This window comes from Rhea americana, unplaced genomic scaffold (assembly GCF_003343005.1).
Source record: "Rhea americana isolate MKP2758 unplaced genomic scaffold, rheAme1 scaffold_20, whole genome shotgun sequence".
Lineage (NCBI taxonomy): Eukaryota > Metazoa > Chordata > Aves > Rheiformes > Rheidae > Rhea > Rhea americana.
Window position 1 is genome coordinate 3698827 of NW_028186150.1, and position 23056 is coordinate 3721882.

The following is a 23056-nucleotide window of genomic DNA, read 5'->3' on the forward strand; positions in this document are numbered from 1 at the left end:
CAAATGCACTTGGATACTCTGAATCAGAATTTCAACATGTACCACTGATTTCACTAAAACAATATTTGTTCATGCCAACTAGAAATTTGATTCCACAGTTGTTAACCTGGGGAAAAAAAAACGCCAAAAAAACACCAAAAAAAAGGAGCATTTTATCTGGTGGTCCTTTCCAAAGAAACAATATTTTGATTCTGTTTTGCTGCTAGAATATAAACATTTTGATACTAGGGATTTATCTTCTGTGGATATAGAGGTAACTCTCATATTATGAGGCACCCTTAAATACAAAAAGGATCAAAAGATCCAGTTATTACATGTGGTGGAAAAACTGTTAGTTCATATAAGGCTTGCAAATCTAAAAATGTGTTATCAGCAGTGAATACGTGTGGAATAACTGGTGAGATAAAACAGTTAGAGATGTGAGAGTGACAGGAAAGAAATAATGTAAATGCAGAAAAAACAGAGATCTAAAAGAGACTAATACCTAACACAATAAAAAAAATACTGTGTACTTCTCCTGGTCCTAACACAAATTTACTTTGTCACAATGGCAATCACTTTAGTCTCTATTCCTCCATTTGCCAAACTATAAAAATGAGGATAGTAATATTTATTTACTGTATATGTTTCATTTATTCATTTGCAAACCGCTCTTAAGTCTGGGGGTGAATGGTGCCATAACTGTAAGGTGCTGTTAATTAGGTTATTAGATATAATTAATGTTATTTGACAGGCATTTCATCAGTCTTTACACTTCCTTTAGTAGTTGTATGAACTTAAGCCTTCATAAGCATAAATAGATTGAATTTAACAGAAACACAATTGAACTCTTGTGAACCTGTATAATAGCTTGATTTCCCTCAAAAGGACATAAACAGTTATTTTTGATGAACTACTTTGGAGCTTCACATAGAAGTTTCCTCTTCATCCAAATGTCTGCCTCTATCAAAAATGCAGACATATCACTGAGACCAATATATTTGACTTTCAGAAGTCAGAGAAATTACAGTTGGAAATCACCTGTTTGTATCACTGTTTTTCTCTTTAATAACAGAGGATACTTGCATGATTTGAGCAGTTTTCAGAATCTCCTCAACACTGGCTTCTTCAGGGAGGCACTCTACGGCCCGAGAACTGGTCTAACAGACTCCTTTTTCTTAAAATCCCAGTAACAGCTTTGCCTATTTGGATTTCCCTGTTTATAGAACCTTTCTTTCCTGCAATTCACCTAAGCCACTTCCAAGATTCTTACTACTTTGATTGCTAGGCACTGAGTTATCACAAACATGCCTAGTATTACTAAATCCTTAACTTTCAGAAGTGCTAGTTTCAACTATGTGAACTGCACCTTTACTCCTCTCAGCAGTGAACTGATAAAACACACTTCAGCCTTCCGCTCATCCAAGAGGATACTGCAGTTYTGTTTACACTCACCCTTCCACATGTTGCCAAGATCCACTGAACAGGCCCCATCACTTTTAGCAGGCAAAGTGTTTCAGTAGTAATAGAACCATATCCAACTGGTCAAACACAGCTGGATTTTGCATTCATTACTTTCATTATTTCACATGTATTGAGCTGTATCTGCCTCTCTGATGTGTTTTTCTCTCAGAAAACTTTCAATCTAGGTATTGACTTTCAAAAAGAAGCTACATAATGGTAGCAAATTCAAGTCTATGCAGATTACAAGACTGAGACAAGTATAAAGGAAATGCTATTGAGCATGATCCTTTAGCGTTGTCTAGGCCCTTCCTCCAAATTCGCAGCTCCCCGGACGAAGGTCTAAGAAGAGCCAAGGAGCAGTGCCTTTTGCAAATGTTTAAAAGTCCTCTTCAAAATCCCCAGGGGAATATGCCAGAGTATTACAAGGCATTTCTCAACTGACTGCAAGATAAAATGGCAATACAACCCAAAGCAAAATGCTTTCTTACTTTGGAGACAAATAATAGGCAGGTAGATTTTCCAACAGATGTTAAAATTCAAAATGAATGTTGATAGGAGTAAGTAGAGACTTTGGGCAAAAATGGAAATTGCAAACAGGCTTTAGCTTTATGACTAACACTATGAGGTTTACTTACTAGGCATTTAACATTGTGTAACACAGTGAATGCTGTACTTTGCCCTATTACTTATTATTCTTGTCAAAATTTTTAGGGGCACAAGTAAGAATAGGCATCATTGCCATCTCTGGCCCCTTAACTTCTGCCCTCTTGGAGCTGCTGACCACACTGCTGAAAGAATAGCAAAGATGCAGTGATCAAAAATAAGGATGAAATCATGATTACTGCAGATGCAGAACACTACAAATCATCAGCTGTAATTATGTCAGGAAGAAAGCATGCTTAAAACGAAGGAAAATTGCTTGTACTAGTGCTTTTGCATGATCACTGCACCTCTTCGTTCACTGTAAACAAAACGAAACTAAATTTACTAATGATGCAAAAGAATGCAGCTGTTGGTTATGGGTTTTTTTTGATCAATGCTTCCTTTCGTTTCAGTTAAAATTTTGAACATGGCTATTTAAAAATGATTCTCCTATAATTTTGTGATCATTCAAGTGCTTTAGGTTCTTTTTTTCCAAAGGACATCTGTGTTGTTATCTTGACATCTAATGTGTAGTAATGATAGCTCTCAGGTCTTAAACATAAGCTGCTAAAGTGTGTCAGAAAGGAGATCAATTAGCATGAAGTGATTTCTGACAAACACTTGTCAGTGGGCTTATGATTATGTCTTAACAGATGGCAGTTTGAAAGGCTGGAAGTATCTGAAGTGTGCTGCTTTCACTGATAGTCAGAAGAGTAACAAAGCAGCAAGTTCATTTTGGACATTATAAACCAGAATAAAGTACGCACACTGTCACACTGGACTTCTCTGGTTGTGTATTTCACACTTTTCTGTTGTTGACTTGATTTTCTGTGTTTCTGCAACCTGCTCAAGCAATTTGTGCATAACCATGACAATTTTACTACATACTACAGAAATATGTATAGATCTATATATATTAATAATGAAACATATAACTAAACACACATTCAAATGATAAAGTCTTTTTCTTATGAAATTTTAAAATTACTTTCAAATTAAAAAAAAGATATTTCAGAGAAAAATACTTCAGCCAAAATGCAAGTCTTCTGCTCAGTCTAGCAGATACTGGATTATATTCTATGGTCTGTGATTTATAAAAGAAAAGAATTACTGTAATCTGCTAATCTAAACAAAATTTGAATGAATCTTACTTTCTACAGGTAGAATGGCCTACATATTTGGAGACTTTTTGGATTAATGAGTGTACACGTTTCTAAGTCTCCCCAAATGTTAGTAGAAAATACCCAAGATGAAAAACATTGTTCTGTTTAGTTATCATAGTTTGTTTGGGAGTTGTTTTGTTAAGTAAATACACTAAAATATGGAGATTCTGAGATAGCAAAACTATTCATAAATTTGGATCAAATTCAATTAATAGAACAGCTTGTATCAAAAATGAATTTTTGCATCAAAATAGCAAACCATATTTTGGTTATTTAGTGAAACATTTTAAATGAAACATGACACTGAAAAGATGTGTTTTAATCTGTATATAGTATCTTTAAACTATACTCAAAGTAGTAAATAAGAGTTGTCTAAAACCAAAATAAAATATTCTTTTTCTTTTAAATAAACATAGTTTTATCCAAAAAATCCCCCCTCATGGCCCTTTAAACAGCTGGAAATCTTACCCTTCAAAAGCAGGGCCCTTAGTCCTTAAAAAATAAAAAGATAAATTAAAATATATTTGAAGCCTCTGTACAGCTTTCCTTCATACACACTCCCACTCTGTATTACTGCCTATATTGTAAAACAGATTTCCACTGAAATGGAAAATACATTTTGTCCAGCTTAAAAAAAAGAAGTCCATGTTCTTGATGTTGTTCGTATGCTTTTTTAAGATACACCTTTTTGGTTTGCAGCAAAGCAGAACACTATGTGCTGAGAATCTGTTGTTATGTCTGTACAGTAAGGCTTCTTCACAAAGTAAAGATTATCTTTAAAATAAGACTACTGTTAAGGAACTGTCCCTTCTACTAGATTTCCTCCTGAAACTAAGGGAAAACACATGGAAAATATCCATTGCTGCAGGCAGACACATGTGAATAAACATCCCCAATGCAAAAAATAATCTTAATTATTTTAAAAGTGTGTAGAGACAGTAATTTTGCATCTCCTCCTCAAATGTGACATTATACAGATAGCACTGTACTGGATGGTAGGATTTCCGACTCCATCCAGTTCACAGCTTTACCAACCCCAAATAGACAGCCACTATCACTGTGTAACAATGTTTACATGAAATGCATAAGCATCTCAAAACTATGGCAGATTAATCCTTACCACACAGTTGTGGGAACTAGTAATTCTTACAGATAGGGAGTCAAAGCACAGAGGACCTGATCTGCCATATCATCAAACACTCTTGCTCCAAGGTCTCTGTTGGCAGAGGCTGTGTTCAGGTAAACCTTGCCTGACAAGCCTTACAAGAAAACCTAATATTATTAAAAAGAGCATTCATAATAGATTTATTCTTCAAGTTCCGTGCACTTCATGTGGCTATTTGCAACTACAAAAGCAGACAAAGGCAACTTCTAAATCTCCCAATTCTTCAAAACAGAGGGGATATATGAATTGAGTGCTTTCGATTATGCCCACTAGGCAGCAAAATGGCAGATGAATTGCCCCAGTGGCAAATATAATGTAATGTTGATGGAAAGAAGGCCAAAACACTCAGATGCACCAGTGATTTTTCATGCTTCAAAGAGCAGCATGTCACCAAAACTAGGATGTGTGCAAGGAACAGGACAAAAGGCAACAGGTCGGTTAGGATGTTCTTGTATATATGGAAGGGAGAATATTCCTCTGAAATATTTGTGGTTTCATCATCATATATTTACAAAATGAGAAGGGAGACAGAAAGAAGAGATTCATTCAGTGAAATATAATTAAAGAGAGTTAATTATTAACTAAGAGTCTCTGAAACTGTCTTTTACCTATATCACACACAAGCTGGTGGGAGGAGGAGCAGTACTTTCAAAGTCCCATTGCCAAATCTCTAGTTTTGAGTTTTCGTTGCCAAGCAATTTGTGTTGCCTGCATTGTACATCACTGAGAGGCAGCCTGAAGAAATGCTGCATCTTCACTCTGCCCAATTAGCAAATCAACACTTGAACTTTGTTTGGCTCAGATATGACTGGATAGGATCGAGTTTACAGGGATAAAAACCCAAACTATATGTTTGTATCTTAGTTTTATGACTTTTTTCCCAAGAACATGTGCTCAACTTTATGTTATCCTTTCAACGTCAAAAGCTTATCTCAGCAAACAAAATGGAAGCAGTGCATTTCAATCATGTAATTTTGTCTGAGGATATTAAAACAAATGTCTAGTAAGTCGGCATAATTATGTAAATTGTCTAGGAAACAGGAAACGTAGTACTACATTGCCAAGGAGACAGAGCTACATTAAATTTCCATTCATTCTCATAATATTTGAGATCTCATTCTGTAGAAGCTGCACATAATAATACATAAAAATCTGATTTTTAAAAGGAAAATAATTATCAAACTGTATCAACAAGTAAATGATACATGTATTCATTCCAAAGAATTCACTCTGTTTCCCACAAGCCTTCTGTTTCATTCTATTAGCTTGAAATTGAGTGACCTACTACAATTTATTGCATAAAGATTATACTGTATTGTTAGCAAGCTGCCTCTTATACTAAATGTTATTAAGTATTATCTTTATCCTGTTCTGGGGAAATCAAGCTCCAGAATATCGAACAACAAATTTCTCATTATCCTTCTCACAAGCAAGATTAAGAATTAAATGTGATGAATCTATGCTATGGTAATAGTCATATCAGACAGACATAGAGGAGTAAGTATTCGCAGGCATCTAATTGCAATTCCCATCTTCAAAGTCTAGGCCTTTGGGAAGAACAGAACCCAAACTTAGATGTATTAATTACTCTTGGGAGGTACCTAATTTGTAATCTCAGTCAGTAAAATTTGGTAATTTACAACAATATCCTTCAGAGCAACAAATGAAAAGACATATGCAATTTAATTACAGCTTAGAAACTGGGATCTGAAACCACAGGAAGAAAACAAAATTCTCAGATTTCTCTAAATTCTAGATCAATTTCTGACCATTACTTTCACTTTATTCTTATTATCTCTTAAATATGTAATTATCAGCACTAAACAAACACTCTACTCAAATCTGTATTGTGACTGTCACAGGCTGCATACCCAGGTTGCAGTGATGATGATTAGAAGGCTATGAATATGCACAGCAATGTCACAACCCCTTTTTTTGTTGTTTGTTTGTTTGTTTGTTTTGAGTCAGACATAATGAATGCGTGAACAATGAAAGGTCAGTCCTAGAATTTCTTGTCTGAAAGATGAAATATTTGCAAAAACACTTAGAAAACAAAAAAGGATTTTTTTTGTAAACAGAGTAAAGTCACTTGGCACATGGAACAAAATATAAATCAAATAAAGACTAAAACCAGGAATGTTAAAATTAACAGCTGAAGGAAGATAAAAGGGGATGGAATTCCCAACTTTGAATTCCCTCTGAAGACTAGTTCAATCATCATAAAATTTGGTGCAGATCTAAGAACAAGATAGTCCCCACTGAGAATAATTACCAGGTCATGATACTAGCAAGAAAAGGGCATTTTTATTAATACACAAGTGTACAGCAGAAATGTTATTATCCATTAAAGTCCCCTATTACTCTGCTGTCAGTTACCCCGCATTAATGAAGTCTTCATGATTTGGCAACTCTTTCTTCAATTGTCATCCCCTTGCTAGCCCCTAGTCCACGGCCATATTATGAGCAAATTGTACTGACTTTTTCCAGCTTTCACCTCTGATATAATTTTCCTCTCTCTAAATGACAAACTCCTATGCAGCCAATCTCTGAAGCCACCAGTACATGTCTTCTCAGGCTGCCTTGTGGAATAAAATTATACCCTGAAATCCTCTGACAGTAGAAGAATATCCTTATTATTAAGCACTTCTGTGACACAGATCCTGAAGTTTGCAAGTCTCTTGTGAGAGATGTGTCAACTCTTACATTTGGCATTAAGATGCCTTGAATACTACTTATCCCCCCATTCATCAACTCTCTCTCAAGTGTATTTTTTTTTTTACGTTCCATAGAGTTCAGATTTGTAGTTTTATTTAATTTTTTTCCCTTTCAGAAAATTATGGTATTCATTCCCAAAAGAAAAGGCTGCTTATACCTAGAAATCTGCACAGATATATTTATGTGTTGCAATGCTTCTTATTGAACTGCAGTGCCTCTTAGATGCTGGGCTTTGTGCGTGATATTCACCACACTGAGTTAGGTGGTTTGGTGCTCACATTTTGTAGCACTGTAAGAAGGGATTAGCACACTCTTAGACACTAGTCAGCACACTAAGAGGGAAGCCACAAAAGCTAGCCAAAGAGAATCACTGAAAGAATCAGAGCTCAAGTCTTGCTTCTCTCAATTTCAGATGGCAAATTCTGTTTTACAAGGAGTCACTTATATGTTGGAATTCAGAAACTATGGCATTCTCTTACAGAAAATGGGCAGAGGTTACACGTAAAAAAAAAAACATAGCACACGTCTAAGAAGCAGGTTGCAATGCACATTCCCATCTTCCCCACTCTTCATACAATAGGTGTCATTAGAACAGTTCAGAGATGTGGGGAACCCAAGTTCACCTTTCTCCTCAAACTTTTAGCTGCTTTGAACACATATGCATGAAGAAATGGCAAATGGTGCTAACTGTAAACAAGTAAAATRTAAGAAACACTAGTCTAAAACCCTTTGTAATATAATGCAAGTTTAACCTATGTAAAGATCTTGGTAGAACAATATAAACAAAGACCCCTCAAGAGTTTTTGAAGGTTAAAAATCTTCTCTTCCCCCCCCCCACTGGAAGGAAAGAAATTCCCTTTTAGAAAACATTCAACTGACATATTTCATATACATCGCCTAGCCCTTTCACAGGAGGAATTTTTTTTTCAGTCACTGAAAATAGTGCACTTATTCACTCACATTTTTCTTCCTTCCCCCCTCAAAAACTCCACTAAGTCAGTTCTTACACTTAACAATGCACTTATTCCTGTAAAACATATATCCAAATATTCTTTTCTTCTGTCACTGAAAAAACAGACTCTGAACACAGCTACGGTTCAACCACAAATGCTTCAAACTCTCAGTACAAAGTCACCCTCACACTTTCAGCTGTGAAATTAGCCCCAGCAAGGGCTTCTCATATCTGATAGAGATACAGTCCCAAGTGACAGAAAGGTAAGGGAGAGCTGCTGAATATCTACAATTGCTGTTTAGGGTCAAAGTCCCACAAGACTAGCATGCTATCCAACACTCAGCCTTTTAAACTTTGAATGGTAATTCTAACTACGGCCTGACATCAGTCCAGATGTATACACTGCCTCTTTCAACACGTATGTCTAAGTTTTATATCCCCTTGAATTTTTACAAAATGCTTCTGATACCTTCTCCAACACTCCAGATGTCTCTATTTACTACCTTATGAATGTATGTTATCAGAATTGAAGTTGATTTATATTATTTAACCTGCTCAGATTTGAAAATTCAGGGCTAACGTTAAGAACATCTAACCTGTGTCAGACAAAAGGGCCTATATCTTGTCTCCCACAGAAGCCAATAGCAAATGCTCAGGTAGGAGCATAAGAACAGAGCAAGCACGTGAAATTAGAATTATTTATTAGAGTTAGAATTACTTTCCCTAGAACACTCGCTCAGTCTACAAGGATCTGCAGCACAGGGTCTTCTTAATGACAAAATTGCATCTTTGTGTTTAGTGACTCTCAACGAATAAATTAATGGACAGAAACACCAACTGCTTTTTGAATTTGTATCAACTTTTGGTGCTCATGACGTCCAAAGACAAGAAGCTCCACAGTCTACGTGTTGTGTGATTAAACTCTCTTTGCTTTCTCTCATCTCACCAATTTATACTTTTATTTGCTGTCCCTTGGTTCTTACATCACAAGAGACAGTGAACACTGTTCCCTATTCATAATTGGTATTCCATTCATTTTGTAAGCATCTGTCTTACCTCTTGTTGATTTTCTCTAAACTAAGGTATTTTAATCTAGCTAATCTAATCATTCATGTACAGAAACCATTCCATTTGATCTGTGTCTTCTCTGCAAGTTCCCCAATTCCATCACATCCTTTTTGAGAAGGACAGAAAAGAACTGTTCAATGGTGGACCACAGATCTACTTATTGGCACAATAACTATTTTGTTTTCCTCTCTATACCTTCTCTAATCATTCTTATAATTCTATTTTGCTTTCTCCACTAGTTTTCACCACTAAGTTAATGTTTTCACAGAACTACCTGTTACAATCCCAAGTTCTCCTTCCTTTGTGATACTAATCAGCTCAAAGCCCATCACTGTGTACATACGATTAGAATTATTTTCCCTCACCATATGCATTATTTTATATGTAGTTACATTACATCTCATCTATACTCTACATCAAATCTCATCTGTTGCTTTGTCACAAGTCATTTAGTATCATAAATAGTTCCTGCAATTCCTTGCTTTGAGCATTCATCCTCAGTTTATCAATTTCTCCTTATCTTAGTATATTGGTAAACTTCTTCATACTCTTCATCCTTTATTCCACATTGCTGGTGAATATCTTCAGTATCACAGAACTTATCACAAACTGAGTAATTCATAAATTTATGGACTATGCATTGCAAAAAGGACTAAGCTATGGGCTTGTGTCAGTAAGATCGAGTGATTTATGTTTAATTTTCATACAGATATTGCCAATTTTCTATGTTGATAGCAAAAGTTAGAGCTAAAAGTTCAAGAAAATAAGAGCCCTAAAGCTACATCACTTGTTGAATCTTCTAGGACTCCAGTACAAGAATAAGCTATATCTTTGGCAAGATGCAAAGGCTTAGCCTTTGTAAAAATATTAGTCACCCTGTCTGCATTTCAGGTTAGGAAGAAGGAGGACTGAGACACTCATTCAGGCCTGAATCGTGTATGATTCAGGAGCCTGGCACAAGCTGAACCAGGGGCCGGATGCTGAAGTTTAGTTTTGATGGAGGATAATTAATAACAATTACGGTAGGGCTATGCTGTAGGAAATGAAGGGTTGACAAATATGGTTTATTCCTGGATCTTGCGAGGCCTTCTTAACTAGGACATGGGCAAGGATGGGACTGGACCAATAGGATAAACCATCTCACTATAGTGTAAGAGAATTTTGTCTCTAGTCTGATGATCTTGCAAGACCAAAGTGGGCTAGCATGCAGGCACTGGCAAGAACTAATAGTTCATGTTCAGTTCTGCTGCAGGTATTTGTCATCTGGGTAAGCACTACAGCTGGAGTTTAGATTACGTGCCATCAAGAATCAGAAACCTAACCCAGAGTTGGTATCTGTAAAGGCAAATGGCTTATGGTTAGTTTTGTTACAAGTATTAGTCATCCTACTTCAGTTTAAGATAAGTTTGAGATGGATGTTTACAGTTCTAAAAGCTACAAGACTCTGAGCATAGTTGAAATGAATGTTTGCAGTTTTAAAAGCTACAAGACTCTAAGCATAGCTGAATCCTACATGCTTAAGAAGAAATGAGAGTTAGGTTCAGTAGTTCAGTCTTGGTTGCCTTACTACAGTCAAGTCTTCAGAAAACAAAGTGTAAAAAGCTTGGTTTGTAGCATGGTTTCCTAAGGAAAGCTTCAGGTTAACATTAGAATTCAGGAAGTAGGAGTTAGGAAAAAAGGTACAGTTTATTCCCAGAATTTTCCTGGCTGAAAATGAGAGGATGAGAGCACTATTATTTTCTGCAGATACTTAGTTCTAATGCGGATATTGCTTACCAACTAAAAATAAATGTAGGATTAAGTTTGGTACAGACACTGGATGTTATATATTTGCAGTAAGCATCATGCTATGGCAAAAAATTGGTAAAAGAAGGGCCAAGGACTTTAGACAATTACTCATGCCTGTCCAACTCTCAGGGCAGAGTCCACATGACCACAGAAATCAGCTTATGTTTGGCTCCAGTGTAAAATTTGGTCTCCTACAATTTTGGCGAGGATAAGGACTTACACAAGGAGAATACAATAAGAACTGGTGTATCCTGCATAGCCCATAATGCTTGCACAAAGGCTAACATCAGAATTTTCCACACCTCAAGTAAGAGCAGTAACTCTTAGGATTACTAGATAGCTTTACGGCACAGTTCCTCTCATTCTTTCTTGCCCCACAGATAGAAAGGACAAAACTTTGCAAAAAAAAAAAAAAAAAAAAAAAAAGAGAGAGAGAGAGAGAGAGAGAGAAACTTTATTTTCAACTCTAAAGAAAAATAAAAGGCTTTTTTGAAACACAAGTTTAGTGGACTAGAAAGGCCCCCTACCATTCAGTTTTATTCTTTGTCCCTTACCCACCAATACCTTAAGAATCATGAAATTAGGAGCAGACAGAGAAGAAGTATCAAGAGACAAGGATCAGATTCAGCTGCTACAGCAGGAGCTAGAGCTCAGGAGACAATCAGAGTTGAAATAGAAGACAAGGATCCATAGTAGACTTTGATGTAAGCCTCAGTAAGGGAATGTTTTAGCCACTGAGGTAGAAGCAGTTCTAGGAAACCACTTACTGCCCAGGGTTAATGCTAACAAAGACCCTGTATCAGCATACACCACTTCTTCCAAAGAGACTTATGCTGTAGAGATACTGCCTTTCTGCTCAAGCTTATTCATTGCAATGCAAATCAGGTGTGTGAGCAATAGCCTCTGCCTCCCTGCTTCTGATGCAGGAGAGGCTAGAACCTCCACTAAGGAAAAGGCAGTGTTATTCTGAGTCTGGTGGCAGGTTTGTTCTAGTAGCCTTGTGCTGCCCATTAGCAGATAATATCTAAAGACTATTTCTTTATTTGGTTATGTAACTTTTTAAGGGGTAAGACAGCACGTTCTGCAGCATGCTGCTGGCAGTGAGCCTTGAGCAGTCACAGCATGTCTGATCACTGTCCTCTTCCTTGTGCTCTCTTTCACAGAGCTATTATCCACTCTGATAAGCAAATCTGCTTCTCCTTTCAGTGGCTAAGAATGAGATTGTTTTTCAAAGCAGAAAGCTATGAAATGAATGCCTGATAACATTAATATATCCATGTAGCTAGTGTGGGTAGACTTTGATAGCTCAGTGCGTCATACTAATTCTCCCCTCTGAATGCATACAAGGCGCAGTGGAGCACTACAGAGTGTGAGCAAAACGCTGCTCTTCTGCAGCAAACAACGTTTATTATTTTTGATAATGGGAAGAATACAAATATCCCCTATAACAACAGCAGAAAAACAGTCTGAATCTGCCTTTATGTCTTATCAGACTTCCTGGAAATTTCATTTCAATACAATACTAGATTATCTTCTCTAATAAATATAAAATTGAATGCGTTGACACTGGAAAAAGTGACATTTTAATGAAAGCAAATGCATTAGTACCTTCAAATCAATTTTTTGCAAGATGAAGTCTCTGAATAAATAGCTCCTTGGATGTTCACAGCAATCAATGCACTGCTTTGTAAGCAGCAAACCAGACATCTGAAGTCTGGCCTGTGGCTTCCCTCTGCTCTCATTAAAATGCAGTCACACTCAAATGTAAGAATTGGTTCCCCATTTGAGCACAGGTAGCATGACAACATTTGTACATTTACTGCATTTTCCTATGTTCCTGTCACTTTCTGTATGCTGTTTATCAGCATGCAGGACGTATAGGTGAAAATACTCTGTCTATTCCATACAAGACAGCAGAAGTCTGGTAAATTTGCATTTAACTGATAGTCTGGAGTTGAATCAGACTATTCATTGAAGAAAGCAGAATTTTTGAGACTATAGGAGCAATATCTATCAGACTTTTAAAAATTAATCCTCCTTCCACTCTTTTCCCCATCTGAAGGGAATTTCCCAAGATGGCATTCAGACACAAGAACTTTAACTCCCACTGTCACTAATGGAAACAGCCTGCTTAATCGTTGCACGCAAAGAGGAATATATTTGAAAATGTGGTGGGTGGAAGCTGCCTTGCCTATTGAGTTCAACTATAAACAGAGAAAAGATATGAAATCTATTGTTCTGTTGACATTGTTTGATGAAACCCTCTACCACTGCCATTTTTAAAGCTTTATCTTCTATAACATATTTTCAAAAGAGGACTTTAAGTATGCTGTGCCATGCAAGAATAGTAAGATGTACAAAAGCTCAGTGACTTTGTATGACTCCAAATTTACAAGTTTATAGCAAAGCCAAGCACAGAACACAGGTTTCTGCCTCCTACTTCTGTGCTATAATGTTCCCTCTGCAATTAGCTAAAACTGATCCTTCTGTGTTTTGCAGCAAAATGTACAATGGGGCTAATTCATGTATACTGAAGTCGATGGAATTCTGTATACCTCAGCAGCCTTTGGATCACATCATATATATTTCAGGTGATAAGTTCTCTTTTATAAGTTGTTGATTTACAGCAACTAAGACTGCCTACATATACATCACTAGCGGGGAGTATAACGGGGGGGGGAGGGGGGGAGTATAAAGCATGCTGCTGAGTCTTTTTTTCTGTAGATATCTGTCCTTATACTTTCATCCGTCACTGGGCATGAACAGATTTCATTGCCCTCAGTTATGAATCTAAGGAATGTCCTGCTTGGGAAGGAGAAAACTAGACTAGGTACTGAGCTGCAGTTCAAAAGCACACAAAGAAAACTTGAAGTTACTATGCTTGTTATTGGAGGCTGGATAAATAAACTTGTTAAGACTAACCAGATCAGAGCCTTAATGAATATGAAGTAACCCTTTATATTCCATTTGTTAAAACTTTGTGCTTTCTGTTCACTAGCTTTTTGAATAAAAAGAAAGTGACATTTGGGGCTTGTATCAAACACCTCTTATCAGAAATATCAATGTTTATTAAAATTATGTTTTATTTCAAAGTGGTTAGCATTGAAAAATAGGAAATCATGGGGTTTTTCATCAATAATTTGAAGCTACTTCATTTTCCTGCAGACTTTGGACAAGTTGTAGAGCTAGTAACCTGATTTGCAGTGATTTTTCATAAAGACTTTGACCATTTTCTCAAAATCAAGGACAACTTCTTAACGATTTCCACTGGTTCTAGAGATACTAAGGTCTGGTTAAGCAGCTTGTCAGGCCTCAAAATGACTACTATTGGTTTCTATTTTTTGCTGTGTCACTAACCTGCTGCATAAGCTTTAACATATTTCTGTCTCAAGGATTATCATAAGGATTATGACTTAATAATACAACCCTTAACTAAGATTACATAGACTAGCAATAACCTCTCACCAAATTTAATATTGAAGGTAAATTGTCCCACCCCAATTCACAGTGGAATGAGTATATAATGGGCACAAAGATACAGTATCTCAGCATATTCACAATTCACACTTCTTAACATACAAACATTTTCACAATGACCTGATCTCCATATGCCTCTTTCTTTCTTCTAATTCTCCTTTAAAATTATTTTATCTTTAGTTTTTTTTATTAATACCAATCATCTTTTTCTTGGCTTTGATCTGTTATATTTGAGATATATTCAACCTAACAAGAAAGCGTATTTGAAGTGCCCTGTCCAGCTTTTTTGATATTTTTTTTTTCTTTTTTCACATTGTCAAGTATCATCTAATAAATCATAGCAATGATTTAGTTTCATTAAAAGTGTTGATTTTCTCTTGTGCAAATACCCTTTTCATCTCACCTTTTCTTCTTATTGAGAAGCCTGGTGAGTAATTACATTGGGGAGTCTAGTCATAAGCTCATCCTGACCAGAATTAGGTCACTACAGCCCCAGTCCTATATTGTTGAAACTGAGCTGGTTTTATGAGTTCTTATCCGTGTGGACAGAAACACAGCTCGTTCATTCTTTCAGAAATGTAACTTTATCATCATGAAACATACTTGGGAATAAGTGTGGGAAAGACTGATGTTGGAGGCTGCATTTTGAGACTGCTCTCATTTGTGTACCTTGCTYCTGCCATTAGATGTCTTTAACTCAACAAGCTGTTAATTCTGTGCTTCTTGCTCTTAGTAGCTCCTGAAGTCAACAGGAGGCAGCACCTTTATCTTCTTATCCAAATCCATCTTTTGCGGTCTTCTGAAGCTCTGACTCATAGTTTCAAAGACAAAATGCCGAAAAGCTAATCCTGGTGAGGATTCACCCAAGCACAGCTCCTCACAGACTGTCTCCCATTATAATTTAATCTTTGAGTAGATTAAAGCTGGTGGAATGTGGTTCTGCTCAAGTTTAAAGAATTACATCTGTTGTAATATTAAATGAAGCAAGTCCAGTATATGGCCACCACGATGGTTAAAAAGCTGGAGCACATGGTATATGAGGAGAGGCTAAGGGAGTTGGGTTTGCTCAAACTGAAGAGGAGGCAGCTAAGGTGAGATCTAATTACTGCCTTCAGATACTTTATGGATAACTACAAAAACAGAGCCAGACTATTCTTAGAGGTACACAAAAAAGAACAAGAGGCAAATCTGCTTTATAATCTAGTTATGTACACCAGTTGCAGGAAGAGAAATTCAGAATAGATATAGGGAAAATTCTTTACTACGAGGCTGGTCAAACACTCAAACAGGCCCACAGAGACTGCAGAATCTCCATGCATGGAGCCATTCAAAACGCAGCCGGAAAAGGCCCTGAGCAACAGATCTAACTCAAAAATTGCCTGGTTTGTGCACCAAAGACCAGATGACCTCCAGATGACCCTTCCAACCTAAATCATTCTATGGTGTTTTTTGTCTTGAATTATTCTACATTTTTCAATGGGTTTTAATATTTGGTTCCCTCAGCAATGTGCTAAACACATCACCATCAGTTCTGTAAAGAAGCATACAAACTTTACCAATTCAGGAAAAGGTCTAGATCCTTCACTATCTTCTTTTAAACCTTGTGAAAACTGAAGTCCAAATAACCAAGTGCTTGGTCTTCCATCTGCAAGCTACAATAAAAAAGCTAAATAGAACCAGCATGCTACTATATTACTTTTAGTCAAACTGAATTTACAAATCCAATGACCTGCTGGTATTTTTGTATACAGGTAACATTCAAAAAAGTACTGACAACAAAACTGGACTGATTACAAACCAAATTCTATACCAACATAATCATGTTGAAGTTGATGAAAATATATTAGCTTTTATGTTTTTTCACTCAACCTCCAAACACCTCTATGTGCCTCTAACAGAGGAGACAAAGAACTACTGCAGAGCCACAGAATTATAGCAAATAAGGCTGGAAGGGATTTTGGCAGATCCCAAGGCAGGATCAGTCATGTCTGCATCATTCTTAATAGATGTCTGCTGAACTTTTCATTTTAGATCTGTAATGATGGAGAGTCCATAGCAGCTTCAGAAAATCTATTCCAATGCTTCACTACCATTAGAATAGTTTTCCTAATTCCAACTTAATTCTCTTCTGCTGAAGTTTAGGCCCACTATTTCTGTCCTATAAACTATGGACATGAAGAACAGTCATCTCTTCTTTGCAGGAATTGCTTTGTATTTAGAGATTAAAAATTATCTTTGAATAATAAATTTGGAGTTGTGAAAATACAAAGCAGGTGAGTCATAGACTTGTACACTTCAGCAAACTGAAACATACTCTGTTTTTTAGTTTTCCAACTTTTCTCCAATTCAGAATGAAAATAAATCTTGAAAACAAATCTTGAAAACACAAAATTTCTTTCCAAAGAGCTGTTCAAGTTCCTACTTGAAGCACAGTGCAACTAAGTGCAACTAAAATACAACCTTAAATAATATCACCATGTAAGTTCAAAAACAGCACATGACTATTTCCTTGACAATCTAAATACATAACAACCAGCTACAATTTGCATGCAATGTCCACTGTTTTGTGTTGTAAATTTGTGATATAACACTGATCATGATACAACTATAGTTGAGAGCCTAACATTTTATCTATTGATAAAAAAAAAGCCTGCAATTTTCAAGGACAGGTGAAGACAAGTAAGCCTAAACATTGTATAGCAGGCATTAATTGAATTCTTGCACAAAGTGAGAAAAAAAAAAGAGAAATGTTAGAGGATGTATAAAAGGGAGATCTGAAATAAAGAAAATTAGAGTTCCTAATATAGGAATATAGTTCCTATATAGGAATACAGTTCCTAATATCAAGATATATGTCCCTCCCTTTTTCCTTTGTAAGAATTTATACTACGCAGATAAAATGAGGAAACAAAAGATACCTGCTAATATCAGAATTGTCTAAATCTATCTCACATCAATGCCTACATGACAATAACTGCATCACTGATTAGTAACAATGATAAGCTCTGCTCTCTAACACCACGGAATTCATCTTCTGCTGGCAAAACATTCATACATGCTTGAAATTTCACATTCTGTCATTAAAGCAAATAGGATGAACTTCCCAAAGAGTCACGGGCATTAAGGTGACAGTGTTGGAGGTCGCTATTCCAGATAAAAATTTAAAAAAGGACAGCTGTAAGCAAGAGGAAAAAAAAAAAACACGAATTCATCCTAAAAGCAGTAAAAACTGCAATACACCCCACTCTACTGATACAGATACAGAATGTAAGTTCAGAGATGCTGGGGAGAATATTATAAATAGTGTTTGCAAGTAGTTTGCTATGGGAAAAGCACTGTTGCTTTGGGGTGAAGGGAATATGTAGAAAGCAGACAGACTTTCAGCTCATTTCTGGGGAATGCCAGCTGTATTGGTGGTAAAGAAAATATTTTGTAAGTGCATCCAAATATCAGAAACACTAGTTTTCTGATTTTCAGCATCATTCTGGCTCAAAAATATTATTGCATTTATTTACATTATTATTTAGCAGATTAGCAAGATTATGTTTCTGCACATTATCAATACAAAGGAGAAAGGTGAAAGGTCAGGGAGAAAAGGAACTTTTCCAAGGATTAAAAAAGAGCTACAAAAGAGAAATGAGTCAGTCTAGTAACCTCTGATTTTTGTAATGTCCTGAACACCAATACATTGCTAAGAGATATTTTTGGGGGAATTCTGTCCAGCTCTATCTGAATGCAACCAAAAACCATCCGGTTCTCTGTAACGTACTTTCATCCAAGAGACAAATTTGTGATGACATCCTTTGATGCTGGCAACGTTAAGTGAAATTGCCTAAGTGAAATAGTGACGCATCAAGTAGCCAGGACAAGAAAGATGCCAAATATGCAAATGCCAAATATGTGGCATCACTGAATTAGTAATACAGCATATTAGTATAGGTGAAGTTGTTAAATGTATCCATAAGGAGCAAAAAAAAAAAAAAAAAATTAATGTTCGTAGTGCCTATAAAATATATAGCTATGATGATTCTCAGTGTTAATATAATTTTGGTATAACTTTAAGGCAATTGCCTACAGAATAACTATTTCTGGTATCTCACTTGTAGTCTAACTTTCCAAGTGCGTTCATCAAAAAAAAAAAAAAAAAAAAAAAAAAAGTATTCCAAGTCTCTGATCCATGTTCACCTAGACATTTCAAATAAATTGCATGATTACTATTTCTTGATAAACAGTTATTCAAACAATGAAGCCAAACCCAGTGATGGCCTCAGGCTGATATCTGGATGAATTCACCTCGAGCATGAAACAAGAACCCTAACATCACCCAAAGCAGAGAATAGGTACAAAATTGAATCAGCCTAGCCTCAGTCCTGTTACCTCTCTGATCCTGCATTCCTGCTTGCTTGTAAGAACAAAGGGATTTCATTAAGCAGCAAATCACATGTAGAACAAGTAGAAACCAGCTTACTGATGTCTGAAGAGGTAATAAGCTGCAGCTGCTAATCAAGAGCTGTGTGCATTTCAGCTGTGCACTTTCTTTATGCCATTAAGGACATAGTAAATCAACTTTTAAGCTCTAACCCTGGCTTTATCAATGCCTTAAAACAGGATTGGGATACCTATAGACTGCTTTTGGTACTGATACCTATCTCAAACCTCACTATCCTACAAGCCTCATTATGCACAGGGTTGAATTCCACTGAATATTTCTTCGGTGAAAAAAAGAAAATGCGTTCTCATTAAATGGTAACACTGCATACCCTGCAGTGGGTGTCCTCTCCATTGACACAGATCAAATAAGTGCTATTTCTTGACATGTGCAGGAACAAGAATTATTTTAAAATATGAACTGCATCATTTGCATGGAGACAACCAGAGACAACAAAGTGAGTCAGCATAGAAGTAAAACCCTGACTGGCAAAGTGTATGAGTTTAATAGGAAATAATCATCACAGAATTCGGTTTTCCCCATTGATTAAACTAGGATCAGCTCTGTCTGACCTCAGGATTTGATTTACCTGTTGATAGAGCCATATATATATTCCTTCAGACAATCTTAAAAATTATTCTTCTTTTCCTGGTCATTGAAACTTTGTCAACTCATCACTAGTAGCTAGAGAACAGCTGACAACCAACCATGTATAAAGTATTAGATGGGGCTAAAGCAAATAAATACTTATTCAAAAATTCACAAAATTACTACTGAATAGTTTCCTGTTAGAAAGTAAAGGTCTTAACTATAGCATGCTTTTGTATTCACTGTAAGGTGTGCAAATGCTTTTCAGTTCACTAGGAAGTAAGGCTTTGGTACCAGTTAGCTTTTGGATCTCTGTACCAGCTAATCCTACTGACAGAAAGTTATCTTCTGTGTGGAATACTGGGAATAAATCTAAATACCTTTAGAAGGACAAACAGAGAAACAAACATTACATACAATACATTCTTTGGTAAAAGGTACAACAACTTACTTTTGAGTTCAGATTCAGGGAAGGATCCAGCCTAAGTGTGCTTACTACCTTATTTAATCATACTTCAGAGAAGAATTTAACTGAGGAAGTCTTCTTCATCTTTTGAATCAATAGGATGTACAGCCAGCTAGAATCTACCTCCTCTCAGTGTGGTTGCCCAAGTTATTTGGAAGCTGAATTTGGCCTGTTCTGGAAAAAGTGTCATCTGTCTGTGGTGTAGGAAAGAACATGCTGTTTTTCTGTAGCTTCTGTAGATACACTCACCCACATACACTACAGTCATGAGGAAACAGCATGATTCAGATGGCTCTCAAAAAACACTGAAGGAAGTTGTATGAAAGTGAAAACAATCATGATTGAAGAAATCATGGAAAATCATTGCAAAATTCATTACATGCCAGCATCTATATACCTTAAAAATGTTGATTTTTTCATGATTTTCTTGCACTATTGTCATTATTATTTACTGGTTCTAATAAACTATGTATTTTGTCCAAGGATTAGATGAAGAACAAAATCAGGAACAAAGTATGTTTTCACAAATCTACAATTCAGTCTGGGCAAAGACATTTTATAAAAAGCCTCTACATCCCCTAGCTCTTCATCTTAATTTATCTGGCCAAGACCCATTGATAAGAGCATTCTCCCTTCAGGACAGGCTGCTCAGGCGATGCAGCTGATGAGGTATAGCTCTCTTCTTCACATGCATGTTTTAGCATTTTCCCCCCACTGTGTGCATAAGCCTAACCACCGCAATATGTATTTCCAAGTAAAACAAAGCTCTTCTTACAAGAATTCATGTTCTTAAAACAAAAACAAAGAGCTCAGTAGAGTAACTCACTGGACATGAAAAAAAAAATCCTTTTTCAGGCAAAAAGGAAATGCTTGAACCCCGCACTAGTAAAACCTGATGTTCTCAGAGTGGCAGCCACCTAGGGCACATTTGGATTTGGCAACTGCACCAGTCTCCAGACAGCACTAGCAGAGTCTTCAAAGTAAGTCCCCACACTGCAGAACTATGGATTTTTTTAAATAATTTTGTTAGACTTGCAGGCCTCAGCCATTGTCAAAGTAGTAGTATCAAAAAAGCTTCAGAAGAGAATAAAGATTATTATTATGGGTCTTACTGAGAATATCAAAATCTACTAGGAGGTGATACACTACCAAAGCTACTTCAAATATAATTCAAATAAGCACAAGTGCACATGCTGCAAACTCACTGAGCTGCTGGAAAATTATCTTAGAGGAGTTGAAGAAATATGGTAATGATTCATGAAAGAACAAATTAATTCTCCCATGTTTTCCTGGTGATTGAGATACTTACTTTCTCTTCTTTGTGTCTCCTGACTGCCTCCTATTTTTTTTATTGCACAGCACAATCAGATAGCAATTATCAACAAGCTTGATCCTGCTCAAACTGAAGTGAATGGAAAACTGCTAATTGTCTAAAAAGAACGTGGAAATGAGTCCCCAGATTAGGGAATAATAATCATAGTGGTAATAAGCTAAGGCTTCAGTATTTCTGTCATTTTGCTTTATATGGCTTTACTTACTTGCTTTGGGGATATAATGATATGGTATGTAAAAAGTATTTTGCTACTACACATTGGGCATGCAGCTGCCATTTCTTTCCCTGGATTAACAGAAATGGAGGGGCCATATAATAAGTGATGCAGATTGCAAAGTCTCCTCTGTGGAGCTTCTGATTTATAAGGATAACGTGGCCTCAAATTTGTACTTCCAACATTGATAAAGGCCTGATGCTTCTCTCTAGGAAAAAGGCCAGCCCACAACTGCTCTGAGAATATATGCTAAAGCTCAGACAGTAACAGACAAGTTATTAAAGAACGGTTCTTGCTTGCCTTACCTGATGTCCATGTGTTCTCTGCTGAATGCAGTTGTAATTGCCCCTGAATTTTGTTATTTCAAACGGCAGATTTATGCAATCTTCACTGCTGTACTGAAAGCAGCAAGTCCAAAACTGCCCCCAGTCACCACAAAACACACATGGAAAGAACAGAGGAGAAGCCTGTGAATGGCCACATATTTTAAGACAGAAGTCAATCCAGTAGGACAAATCCAGTGGGCCAATCAAGAGAGCAGGCAGGCTGAATTTCCTCCATTAATTCACCCTTCAGCCATAACAGACTTCAACAGCCTCTGCAGGTCATTGAGCAGTCACCAGGTCCCACTCCTCCCGCCCTGTGCTGGGTCAGTCATCTCACCAGAAGCTGAACAAAGGCCTTCCTGACCACTCATGTCTTTGGTTGCTGAAGTAGACCAACCTTTTCCAATGTAACTTGCTCTCTGACATCCTTATCACAACAGCCTTCAAATTATTAAAACTACTGCTAGTTTTTGAAAGAGAGATCTCAGAAATACTGCACTCCTCTAAACTTTGTGAAAATAAGTAGCCAGGCACAGCAGAGACTTTTTTAGTGCTCCCATAGCAGGTCAGGCAGAGACAGCCACAGTCTTGTCCACCTCGCAAGCCCATCCACAGAGGTACCAGATGGCCACCCAGCATATTCCAACGCTGCTTTCTCAGTTGGACCAGCCAAACAGGTAGGTGAGAGGGGGCAGAAAGTCTATTAAACATAGCAGAAAGCAAAGACTGTAGTGGTGACCTAGGGAGGGACAYGGGGAAAAGTTGCAGACACTGTGTAAGGAGTGAGCCAAGTAAAACAAGCAAAGCACCTCAGAAATCCTGGCCATCAACAGTGCCATGGAAGTAAACAAGTAAATTGGGTGGTCTGTGCTGGGGAACATGAGGAGCGTGGACTAGTGCCTGGCAAGACACAAGAAAAGCAGAGCTGTTCAAACAGAGCAGGACACACACCACGCCATGCCTCACGACTTCTGCTCCTCATGGAGCGAGTCCATGTTCTGCATCCCCTCTCCTTCACCGCCGGTACTCCCTTGGTTACCCGCGGGCCTCGCAAGGCATACTCTTCTCAGCCTCACGTGCAGTAACGGCTGCCGCTGACACTGCCCGCGTCTGCAGGCGCGGCGCCTCCCTTTCCTGCAGCAACCACGGGACTAGCACCTCGCTCAGGAAGAGTCGGTCGGCGGCCGTTGGGGACGGCGCAGGCGGGCGGCCGCTGTGAGAGGGCGCGAGCGCGCGGGCGGCCTTTGGGGAGGGCGCAGGCGGGCGGGCGGGCGGCAGCTGTGAGAG